Source organism: Oxyura jamaicensis, chromosome 7 (genome assembly GCF_011077185.1).
Source record: "Oxyura jamaicensis isolate SHBP4307 breed ruddy duck chromosome 7, BPBGC_Ojam_1.0, whole genome shotgun sequence".
NCBI lineage: Eukaryota > Metazoa > Chordata > Aves > Anseriformes > Anatidae > Oxyura > Oxyura jamaicensis.
The window spans coordinates 30,946,157-30,958,348 of NC_048899.1; the positions used below are offsets into that span (position 1 = coordinate 30,946,157).

The 12,192-nt window shown below is 36.8% G+C and overlaps 1 long non-coding RNA gene across 4 annotated transcripts in view; it reads left to right on the forward strand.

The window, feature by feature from the left end:
* Window positions 1-12,192, forward strand: part of LOC118170341 — a 127,254-nt gene that overhangs the window by 91,030 nt on the left and 24,032 nt on the right. For 2 of the 4 annotated variants that reach the window (XR_004752666.1, XR_004752667.1), the window contains exon 3: window positions 8,955-9,012. This is a non-coding gene — a long non-coding RNA (uncharacterized LOC118170341). Of the gene's footprint in view, window positions 1-8,954; window positions 9,013-9,089; window positions 9,224-12,192 lie in introns of those variants that run through there. The other 2 variants (XR_004752664.1, XR_004752665.1) reach the window with 2 other exon arrangements.

A 12,192-nucleotide genomic window follows, 5' to 3' on the forward strand; every position in this document is an offset into this window, starting at 1 on the left:
TATGTTTTGTAAACCTATCTAATTATATTTAGGTAGCAGTTACTGGAAGAAGCCTAATTCATTTTCTCATGAAATGAACAACTCTGGAAAATGTCTCCCTTCTTAATTTGATGCTTACCTAATGGCCAAATGCAGGAGGAGTTCTTAAAGGAGAATATAGGCAAGAAATTGAAATGGTACCCAAAGTAAGAGCAGGGTCCTGTTATGCATACCCTGTATAGTCATGGAATGAAAAGTTTCTTTAAAAAAAGTATCCAAACCACTGTCACCTTGGGCAAGATGATCATTGGAGGAAGGAAAATGGAAATCAGACAGCTTTTACCTAAACTTTCTAAAACAGAAACAAAAAGCTATGAGATGACGTGCTATCTTGATGCAAAATACAGATCTGGACTTATAATAAGGCTTTGGTGTTCTAGGTCTGGTATTTTAACAGGCCTAGTGTGGAGAAATTTACAAATCTGCATTTAGAATTCAAATACACAAACTCTACTGTGGATCTTTGAATCCACAGATTTCTATTTTCCTTCCAACCACCCCCCCACCCCCATCCCCACCCCCTGATGGTTCTGAATTAGTTCTAGAATAGTCAGAGGCCTGTAGAGGGTCCCTGCTTCACCAGTGGAGATGCTGATTGTAAAGGTTTCTCTGCTCTTTGTTTATTCCAGGCTTTTTCAGTTGTTTCTGGACCTTACATATCTTCCCTCCCCAAACGTCTTTACTTGTATTTTGCTGAATTTCTCTTTCTGTTAGCATAATATGTAAAATATGGGGAAACTCATCGAAAACATCTTACTTCCTTGTGTCTTTTACATAAGCTCTTAACTTTGTTTTCCTTGCACATTTCCAAAAAGAATTTTAAGCTGCAGAAGTCTGTCTGAAAAGTCTGCCCTTGTATCTTTGAGTAATTGGAATATTTAAAATCATGTACAATGCAGAGTCATGCAGTGTGGTCTAGTGCACAATTAACATCTGCTGCATACTTTATTCCTCTGGCACATCTCCAATGCATGCTGAGGATGTGAGCACAGCATAAGTCAAACAATTTGTCCAAGTTCTTTGACCAGGGAACAATGTCTTATGGAACACTTCAACAATTATATACATTTATGTAATGGGCGTTGATGATGACTAGTAAAATAAGCATTTTGTGACTACTGTGGAATATCTCTGTAAATACTTCCTAGTACGCTCATATATTGAAATTACTGGATACTGACACGTTTACATTTGACAAAGTGCCTAGTTCATTAGCAGAAAATAAAAATCAATGCATTGAAGGCAAAAGAAGAAGGAGAAATGCTTAATAATAACATAGATCTAACTGCTAATTTTAAATGAGGGAGAATTGGCTGGGTTTAGACTTCATTATGTCAATAAAACTATCTCATTCATTTTGCTCATTTTTATGCTCATTCACCTTCACATAGAGCTCTTGTATGAATTTTTATGTTCCACCTATGCTTGAAAAAATGCATGTTTTATTAGGTAATATGTGTAAGAACTATTAAGCATTCTGCAAAGAAGTGGGAATTGTCCCAGTCACTACAGTAATCTTATTGTGAGCAATAACATTTTTGACAGTGGTCATGGATTGAGCTTCAGCAGCAGTTTATTTTTCAGGTTACTTCAAAGAGTTTGAAACTGAACGTTTCCAAATAGTGGAGGGAAACAATAATTGCACTGCTGAGCATCAATTCAATTGTTAGAATTGCTGCATTATTTCAGTCCTTAAAAATATTTACTGCACTAGGTGCGGTAATATCATGGAGATTAGGTGGAATGTTATGGAAGATTCCTGTAACATACTGTTAGATATTTTATATTTTTGCTTTTATTTATTTATTTATTTTTATTTATGTTTAAGAATAAAGAGACCTTCCTGACTATGATAAGGTAAAGAGATATTAACATAGCTGTATACTGCCACAATAATGTAACTAAAATGTCTTGTAAAATGATCCAAAGGATTGGATTTTCAAAAACGAATTCCCAATTACTGGATGCATCTGACTGCTGTGTACGTGATGCTTCAGTACCACAGCAATTCAAAGGCACATGAAAATTCACGCTACTCCAGCAATGCAGAGCTACTTGACATGCAGTGAGGTCATCAGAAAATTTGTTCTTTGGTTTTCTCTATTTAATATGGCCAGAAGCACCACTTTGGGGTTTTCTGAGCGTGTGCAGGGTGAGGAGGTAAGGCTTCATTTACTGCCCGCAGGTCCAGCAGCCAAGGGACTCCTTGGGACAAGTCATGGTCTGGTTCAATTCCCAGCTCTGGGCCCTGGGCACACATGAGAGTGTGGCACCAAGTGCTGGTTTTGCTTTCCCTCTAAAAGGGCAATGCAATGACGGTAATTATAGACATCCTCAGGATGACCATAAAGGCCTAATCCAAAATTTACAGCTCTCAGTGACTTTGACTGGCTTTGAACTGGGTCCTTGGAGAGAGATTTTACATTTAGGCAGAAATAGAGACTTAGAAATTCACACTGGTAACTTTAAAGGATTTTAAATAGATAATTTTCCTGGCCTAATCCTTTGATCATGATTCCCTGTTTTCAGATCTTCACTCAGTTTTTATCAAATTGCACATCTTTTACTCATCTGTCTCTTTTTTTTTTTTTTTTTTTTTTTGAGCCTTTTCTAGGCTGCCTTCAGACTACCAATGATTTCTGAGTTGGTGCGATTTTTTTAATCTTTAAGGAATTTATCAGTAGTGCTTCCAGCTGTCATGGTTGTTTTCATCTGATGAACACACTGATTGGTTTTGGTTTTAATTGTTGATAATAATATTTTATTTAAACTGTTAATTATACTCCCAATACTATCAGTTGTCTTCCTTTCCTTATTGCATGTCTGCTTGCAGTATTGAGACTACATCTCGAGGCTGTAGCTTCCAATTTCTCACTGTAATCTCTAAAACAAATTGAAATCAAAATATGTTGATACATATGTGCTTCATTACACAACGGACTTCAGAATTTCATTAGCATCTGATGTGTTGCCTAGTGTTGTCTTGAAAAGCTAATTAAATATTATAATATTATGAATAGAAATATTTTATTTTTTCTTACCAATAGAATAGGGTGCTACGGGAAAGAAATAAGGGAATGATCAAGAGAATCACTGTGTTTTTTATTTATCTCTTCTGTACTCTCATTTAATAGTAACAATCACCACAGTGGCTAGACATGTAAAAGCCTAATTTTGAGATGCAGTGAACTTATAATAATTCCAGGAGAATTTAGTTCTTCTGCAGCTGCTCAACATTCTGAGCTGGACTATATCTAAAAGGGCTGTTATTTCCTAATGTAAAATAAGCTAATGCATCAGCTGTTTATTATTTTATTTTATTTAATGTGCTGTATAGCCTGATTACATTGTCTGTGCACATCGCCTACCAACAGCAGTGGTATAAATCTTTGAGTTTGTTAAATGATAGAAGACTGCATGGGATGAGCCTGGATTTACTCATCCCAGTGACTACCATAGCAGGCTGTACTGACTTTAAAAGAATGTGTTCAGTTTCCACTGAGATCATCCTTAATGAGTTTTGTCACCTAGATCTGGACTTAAATCACTCTGAAGGCACAGAGGGACTTTTAGCTTATGTCAGTGAGCACCTCCAGAGGTCAGTAAGTGCATCCTGTTTCCACAAAAGTAAAAACAACTTAATCTAAATCTTCCTAGGCTAAATGGTGCTTTAATCTCTCCTTGAAAGACTCTAGGATTTAGGCAGTCTCTTCTAGAACTTCAACCTACCTTAAATTTGTGGAACTCATATGTATAATCAATATGCTCTTTCTAAACTTAAGCAAATGTTATTTTATTGACCTTTCCTCAAAAAGTTATTGTGGACTGAAAAATCTGGACTTCTGTTTTTCTTGTTGTTAGTATAGGATGATCCCATTTGAAGATCCCGAGTTCATCTATTTATGCTTAATATAGATCTTCTTGTGTTTCATTTTCATAAATGTTAAAACGGAGGCAATAACATTACCCTTACTATCAAGGGCTTCTGAGAATACATTCATAAAAGAGTATGCATCACTCTAATAATAAGAGGCTTGTAAGCACCTAAAATACTCAGAAAGACGTGTATGTAATAACCATCATACCAAACAGAAGGCTTAATATGCATTTTACGCACCCCTTATAATTTATATACTTATCATTATGATATTTGGTTACTTCTTTGATATAAAATTGTTTTACTGCTTTCTTGTGAGAGTTAAGAGTGAAGATCCCACAACATTTGAGTAGTTATCACCAAGGACTGCAGTTGTCAGCCAGGACTGGAAAGGAAAAGGCAGGTTTTACTCCTGGCATGCTGCTGAAACTCCTTTCTGAAAGCACAGACAAGGACTCCTGTCTCATGTCAGTTGTTTTCTCCCAAAATGAAGAGAGGCTTTCTTAGTGGTGGATTCAAGACCCCTGAGTAAGAAACGTTGCTGAATTGCTTGGGTCCCAGGTTCCCCAGTGTGCGGGTATTAGGAGGAGTGAAAGCTGAGTGTAACAAAATGCAAATTCTACTTCAGTCCCTTGACACCTGTTGAAAAAATCTGCTCTGCAAAGGTGTAGATCTAGTTTTAAGTCAAGGATAAATGCAGTGTTTATGAAAGGCAAGAAATATGCGCAAATGGAGAATGAGCCTGACCTACATGAGGTTTTCCAAACATTCCCATCTTATTCATTGGCTTTTATCAGCTGCTATAATGCAGTGAAATACCGCATTTTCTGGATTCACTTAGGAGAGTGGGGTACCTAGGTATTTTAGTAAATATTACCTTTCTGGTGGGAGACACTGGACCTTTCTTCTGAAACTTGTCAAAAACCTATAGTTGCTCACAGAAACCCTGGTGTGCTGGACCATGTCGTGCCCTAATGTAATGTCAGACTTAGACATCTACCATGCTATTGAGTGGTTGCTCTGAGGTAAGGATTTGTTGCAAGGTCACTGGGCAAAAAGCTTTTAGATCAGCCTGCTATGTTATGGGTGACCCTGTTCTGTGATTTCTAATTTGCACTTTTATTTTGCAATCTGTGCTGCATAATCTGGCCATTCTTCAACGATATCAAAGAACCAAAGACGCAACAGATGAACTGGGACAAAGAATAATAATTTAAAAACTGCAGAAGTTGCTTGTTGACTGATTGAATGTCCTTTATGAAATGCCAACCTTGCTGGCTTCTGAAGTCCAGTACCCTTTTGGCATTACAATAAAAGAGCAAGAACTAAACAAAAGGAAGAATAAGACAATACAATTCTTTGTTCCTTAGCAATACCACGAGGTTATGCCTTGGCTGAAAGACACAGAATTGTCAATTGCAATGCAACAGTGGCTCTTGCTGAAAAATCCTGTGTTCCTTGCTTGTCAGAGGGCACACTGCAGTACTTTGTAATACATATCTCAGTAAACAACACTGATAACGTACAATCCTTCCAGGCTCCCCAAGCAGCTTTGATGTCACTCTAATAGGACGGAGAAATTGTGCCAGGCAGGTGCTGTGGTGAGAAAATGGACATGCTTCTTCAACCCTTCTGTTATAATAATCTCTTCTGAATATCTGAAGTTTCAGTGTAAACTGTTGATCCGTAACTGAGGTTTAACAAGTATTGCTAATCAGCTATATTAAACGTAATTTATCAACTATATGTAGGTTGTTTTATTTGTGTTCAGGAATATAGATGCTTTCAGACCACTCTCTTAGGTGGAGTCAGAGGGATTATTATGGAAACTAAATATGCAGGTACTTGATATTTTTTTTTTGAAATGAAATTAAAAACTCTTTTAAGTTTGCCCCCAAATAACAAGAACCCATCTGACAGCTGGTAATTCATCACTAGAAGGCATATAGAACAGATGGGATTATATCCATTTGTTGTCAGCAAATGATATAAAACCAAACATATTACTGCAATGAAAACATGGAAGAATATTGTTTCTAGACTTTTAGACAAATTTGTCTCAGCAGCAGTTCCATGGCATCAGTTATCTTTCTAGTTAAGGATGCATTCTGTTCTATCAGATACTGGATACTTTTCATGAATAATTCTGAAAATGAAAAAGAAGTGTTAAGGAATGGAATTTTTCCACTTTTCCAATTCCAGTGATTTATTGAAGTTGAAGATACAGTTTTACTTGGTATAGATTGCTTTTAGAAAATTGTTCTTGATGTATTTCCTCTGTTGTCAGTTTTCCTGCTTAGTCTTCCTGAATACTCCAGTTGATCAACAAAGATCAAGTTTTCTACAAAGATCAGTTTTAAACTAACGATGCTAAGTTGATTGAAGTTATTGGAGTACCACTGCTGTCTAGAGTTATTTGACATTAACAGGAAATTACTGACAATCCCACAGAGCAACTTTTCTACCACATTTGCACTGCTACTGCAATTCCCCAGGCTTGCACTTTGCTAGCCCTCTTGGGCTATGAAGTGACCCCAGGGCTAGGTCTGGCAGCCAGGGCCATTGCCAATGATTTTTCAGTATTTCTCTCAACACAGCTTCTTTTCTTTGCTGTACTCAGAGGCTAATGTCTGATTTCAGATAAAAGTGCCATAAGAATATATGATTTTCACATACTTTGAGTAGTTCAAATCCATCTTTGTGGGTCATATTTTCACACTTGCTATACAAATTATAATCAGTAATTTAGGCAAACAGAATTGAACTTAAACATGACAGCTGTTTTGTTTGCTTACTGGCATTTAGTGATAGGTATATCCCTAAAGTAACAAGAGTGACTATTTTTTTTTTTTTTTTTTGCTTGGGTCTCTAGACGCCAGACTGTCTACAGTTGAGTGCAGATGGCATTATGATGTAGAAGTCACATTGCTGGTTTTAGGAACTTACTGCTTGTGCATCTATTCTGCCGACTGGTCTCTGAGCCTTTCCCCTGACACTGGATGGATATTGGCAACGCAGCAGATTGTTAAAGGAGTAGCACAGCAGATTTCTGCAGTGCCCTCAACAGCCCACCACTAGCCCTGAGTTTAAAATGTCTTAAATTAGTGACATAAGTTAAATGTGCCTAACAGAAACTTTGGGTTATCTGGAGATGCTGGAGCTTTCTAATGCCCTAGAAATAAAGGAAAATCAAGCTCTTAATTAGTCTCAACACATGTCTTAGTCAATTAGCCGCTGTTGGGGGTAACTCTACTAAAACTAATGTTTTTAGACACCTTCTGTACTAAGTGGGGAGAGATAGGAGACAAAACAACTATATGAGGCTCCTGATCTGAATTGCTCTCTAGAGAAACTCGTCTCTTTCCATTAAGCAAATACAAAGTGTAGCATTACTAGACTCATTGGATGAAGTTGGCTTCTCTACATGCTGCCTGGTTTCTTCCCATCTCCTTTCTGCCCCAGTGGGTGCTTCCCTCCCCAAGAAGAAATTGGGCATGGCCTGTTCCATGAATGAAGCTATGGGAATATGCTATGTTTTGCTCTGTAAAAGCGACACAATAAATTTATCTTAATTTCATGAGTGTATATTTATTTCACTAACAACAAATGGAAACATTCTGTAGTGTGCCAAGCAGATATACTTTTGCAGAAGCTGATAGCCCAAAAATTGTCTTTCAAGATATGTAGTAATGCATGTCTGAAATATTATTATAAATGAAAATCCAAAGTAAAAATTAGCAAGCTAGTCTAATTTATTAAACCTGTATTTAGATTTTACACGCACACCTGCTGTTGGATCAATTACTACTGTCTTCTTAGAGGAGATTTTGAGTATTGTTTTTCTAGAGTGTTTCAATAAAAATCTGTTCCAGATAGGCTGGATAGATCATGTCCAGTACGCAGATTTCATCTTAAAACTGAAAGTAAACATTTGTACACTTTTTGAAAAAAAGTTATGGTATGTTCTTGATGTGGAAGACTTTCCTAGGCTGTTGCAACTGATGTGCTTGATGGGTTGAACACTTGACTGTGGAAACAGAAGTCATATGCTTAGTTAATATACTTTTATAAGACTCTCTTAAACAGAAAATAACAATGTAGAGATTCACAATGATATGGACTAACCTTCTTCTGAAGGCTCATAGAGAGGCCAGAAGACTTCTTATCGGATTTGGTAGGCACTAGAAAAATTTTGTCACCATAACACTGGGCAGAAGCTAAGATCTGACTTTTCTTGCCGGATCTCTTGAAGATGCCACAAGTGATCTTGTGGAAATCCTTTTTCTATATTGTATTAAATGGTATGGTTCTTTATTTAAATATACTGTCGACAATGGGAAGAAAACATAGGCATTTAACAGTCATGTGAAGATAACATCTCTTTGTAGCAGCAGTTCTTTTCACTATGTGTGTAGGCCTACCATATTCTTTTGATGTGGGCAGCTTGCACATTAGTATCCAAAACAAACAAAAAGAAGAAGCCAAACAGTACTAGTAACAAGCAAATCTTAAGTTTGGTGTAGCAATTCTTAAATTTAGTGTGAACTCAGCAGTACTGTAATTAGAAGTTCTCTAAACAATAAATCAATAAGTAGGTGTGGCATAAGATTCAGTGCTATTTCTGTAAGGGAGTATCTGCAATGCAGTGTCTGTATATGATAGTATCCCAGAGCCTCTGAAGAAATCCATAATTTCAAAAGCAAAAAAAAAAATGAGTTCTTTACTGGAATGGAAAATTCCAGCAAGGAGTTGAAGTGGCGTTAGCTTAGAAAATCATAAAATAATAATTATGCTGGCTTTAATCACTTATAGTAAAAGAAAAGTAACTTCTTCCCACAACTAATTCCAGCTTCTCTGTTGATTCTATATGCATACATTTCATCATACCTTTTACCTTCTCTATTTTTTGTGAGCATCTTCCAGCCTTTTATGATATGAAAACCAATGAAGGTAAGTCAGAGGAATCTTGTGATGTTTGTGATGCTTTACAGTTGTGATGCCTTTCAATGAAGTAGTAATTACAGGAATTTTTTCCTAGGGTACTGGGAGACTTTCAATAGAAATGACAAGTCTGAAATTGGAAAGATTTTCCTAAAGTGAGTAAATGATTTCAGAGTGAAATAACCATAATTGAAAATGTTCCGATTTCTAATTTTCCATATGTTTGACTAAGCTTATTGCTTTCACTGCAGATATAGTCATAGTACCAGGAAGGCAGCAGACATTTAAGAATTGTGCCTAGTCTTGAGAGACTCTGTTGTAAAGAGTTTCACAGTTCCCACACTCTTTTTTTTTTTTTTTTTTTTTAAAAAAAAATTAAGTAGTGGATGAGAGCTTCTGGTTGTCTGTTTGTTTCTCTGCAAATACATTTGATATATTTTCTGCATAAACACATAAACACAATGGAAACTTTTGTACCTTGGAATAAAAACTGTGCATGTGTTCTGTCTTGGCAAATATGGAATTTTCTGTAAAATTTTTCTTCTTGAGGTGTATTTCAAATATATATATATATTACATGGTAATTTTAAAAAATATATTTTTTTTTTTTCTCGTTATTCCTATCCTTTCACAATTCTGCAATGGTATTTACAGAATCGGTGCCCGTTTACGAATGAGTACTTTCAGGACAAGACTTTCAGGTTTTGAGGAAGAGCATGGAAAAGAGGTTGCTTCCATAGTGAAGTTCTTAAATCAGTTTTGTGGAGGTGAGACAGAGTATTAAAGACTAGGGAAACATGGCTCCTGCTAGTTGTTTTTCCCTGTTCTGGCCTAGTGGATCTTTTTATTTTACTTTTTTTTTTTTTTAAAAAAAAAATATATATATATATTATTACTATTTAATTGTATTTAATTGACAGGACAGAAGAAAAACAACTTAACCTATATAGTCTGCTAGTTTAAGAGGATCAGAGTTTAAGGGCTCCAGGGCAGAAGAGGGAATCAAATCCTGGTCTAGGATTTAACTCCCTGCCCAGGGAGTACCCCAGCCATGCAGAATGCTGCATTAAATCAGGCTACAGCAGCTTTTGGCTGTTCCTGCTTGGAACAGTTCCTCCTCCTCTGTAGGGCCCTCAATGACTCCATCTGGGTTCTGGATTGCAACACTTAATATTTAAGTACCTAATTAGATCTGTCTGTAAGTGAGATGTTCAGGGTCACACTGCGAGTCTGTGGCAGGGTACGAGAGTGCTGATCTCATAGCACTCACATTAGTGAGAGGTGGTGGCATTTAATAGAGCTGGAAGCAGATAAACTTGGCAAACAACTACTTTTATTCATTTATAATTAATATAACATTCAAAAAAGTTATTTAAATTCCATTATTTTGGCTGAAACAATCTTAACTGAATAGTACTGTTTAACACTGGTGATCTCTGCATCTCTCTTCAAATGTGGGTAGTCACATTCACAGAGACATGTGTATCATAGAGCCACATACATTTCAATCCTTCAATAACTTCACAGAAACCTAATAATTATTTTATTGTTAAACCTAATTTAATGGTAGAAGAGGGATGAAAGTATTAACCTCATGCAATAAAAAGGTACATTTTGCATAAAATGTTATTCCTTAACCAACAGAATATTAGCTTATAAACCCAATGTAAAATTCACATTGGTGATGTTGGAAATTGATGGTTCTGCAAGACTGGTGATAAGGTCCTATATTTGTGCAAAAAAGGAATCTCAATCTCTGCTGTTGTTACTATTAGACTTGTGGTATTAACAAGAATTTTTCTTTAATAGAGTAGTGAATTCAAAAGGCCTTCCTGGCATTGTCTGCCATTTTTTTTCTTACCACTACTTAGTTTCATTTCTCTCTTAAATATCCTCCATCATTAATCCTATGTCTCACACATTGGTATTAAGTGTCTTTTATGATATGTCTACAAAGGACAGTGCAGCACTGCTTACTTACAGCACAAGCTACTCATAGCTCGAATGAGCTGGGCTAGCTCAAATGATGGGACACAGTATGACACTTACCGGGTGTCACCTATTGTATTCTGTTCCTCATTAGGACTTTTGTAGAACCAACTCTGCTAGTTTTCATTGATGCAGCACTGAGACGGGTAGAAATCCTCTTAATAATATTGTGTAAGAAAGATGCTTCTATTTTATAAATGCATAGAAAGACATGCTATTGAAAAAAGAAAAACACGCTTTTTCACATTTTAGAAGAATGTTATTTAACTAGAAAACATCAGAAGAAATGAAAAGGACAAGGGTACAAGAAATATGATGGAGTTTACAAAGTAGGCAAAGTTGTATTTAAGATCCTATTGAAATGCTGTCATGGACTTAGTATATACAAATCAGACTAAAGCTAGAAAAGATATTTAATGAGGAAGAGAGCATAGCTTAAAATAGATGTGAAAAGGATATAAATGTGAGGTAGTGTGACATAAATTGAAGCAAGTTGAACTGAGTAATGGAGCAGAGCTGCTAACAGCAAATGAACGTTACTTGCTTTGGTAGCACGCTTGGGGGTGTCAGGATGAGGACAGAAGTGGGGAGAGGAAGAGGTGAAGAGATTCCATCAGTCTGGAAAACATGGATCGATCATGAAGATTTAAACTGGGATACATTTTGATAGAACAAGAGACCTTCTAGATTTCAGATAGATACTGCAATGTTGTGGTGTTACCTAGTATGGTGTAATCCACGAGTCTGTCATGGATTTAACTTTAGTCTGGCAGTCTGTCTAACCAGCATGACTTTTCTCACTCAACTGGAGTAAAGGAAGGAAGGAGATGTTTGCTATTTGTCTTTACCATGTGAACCTTGATTGACTCTTGCACAGTTTCTAGCTGTGGGAAAATTCAGGTACACATCAATAGAGGAGGAAATCAATCAATTAACTCCCAGTTTGTCCTTCATGATTCCTGCTGGTGGGGACCAGTATGGGAGTGTGGGTCCCCTCTCTCAGCCCACACAGGGTGCACTCCCTGTTTCAGCCCTTACTAAGTGACAGATGATTTGTTCTCTGCCAGATCTACATCTGAAGGTTGTTGCTCACTGGTTGCTTCTCATCTGCAGAAAAATCTTGAGTGTTGGCTGCAGCCCTACCACAGGCACCATCTCCGCTCTCAGTCCTCACGCATCTCATAAATGCCAGCATATTTTTGATGGCAAATATTTGTGCATTCCCTCCCTTGTCACAAAGTTTGTATGCTTTGTTCCGCACAACCACTTGGGTATGGATGGAGGAAAAAAGCAGGGCGATTCTTAATATCTCTTGTACTGTTTGCAGAAGGCTACCTCCCATAACA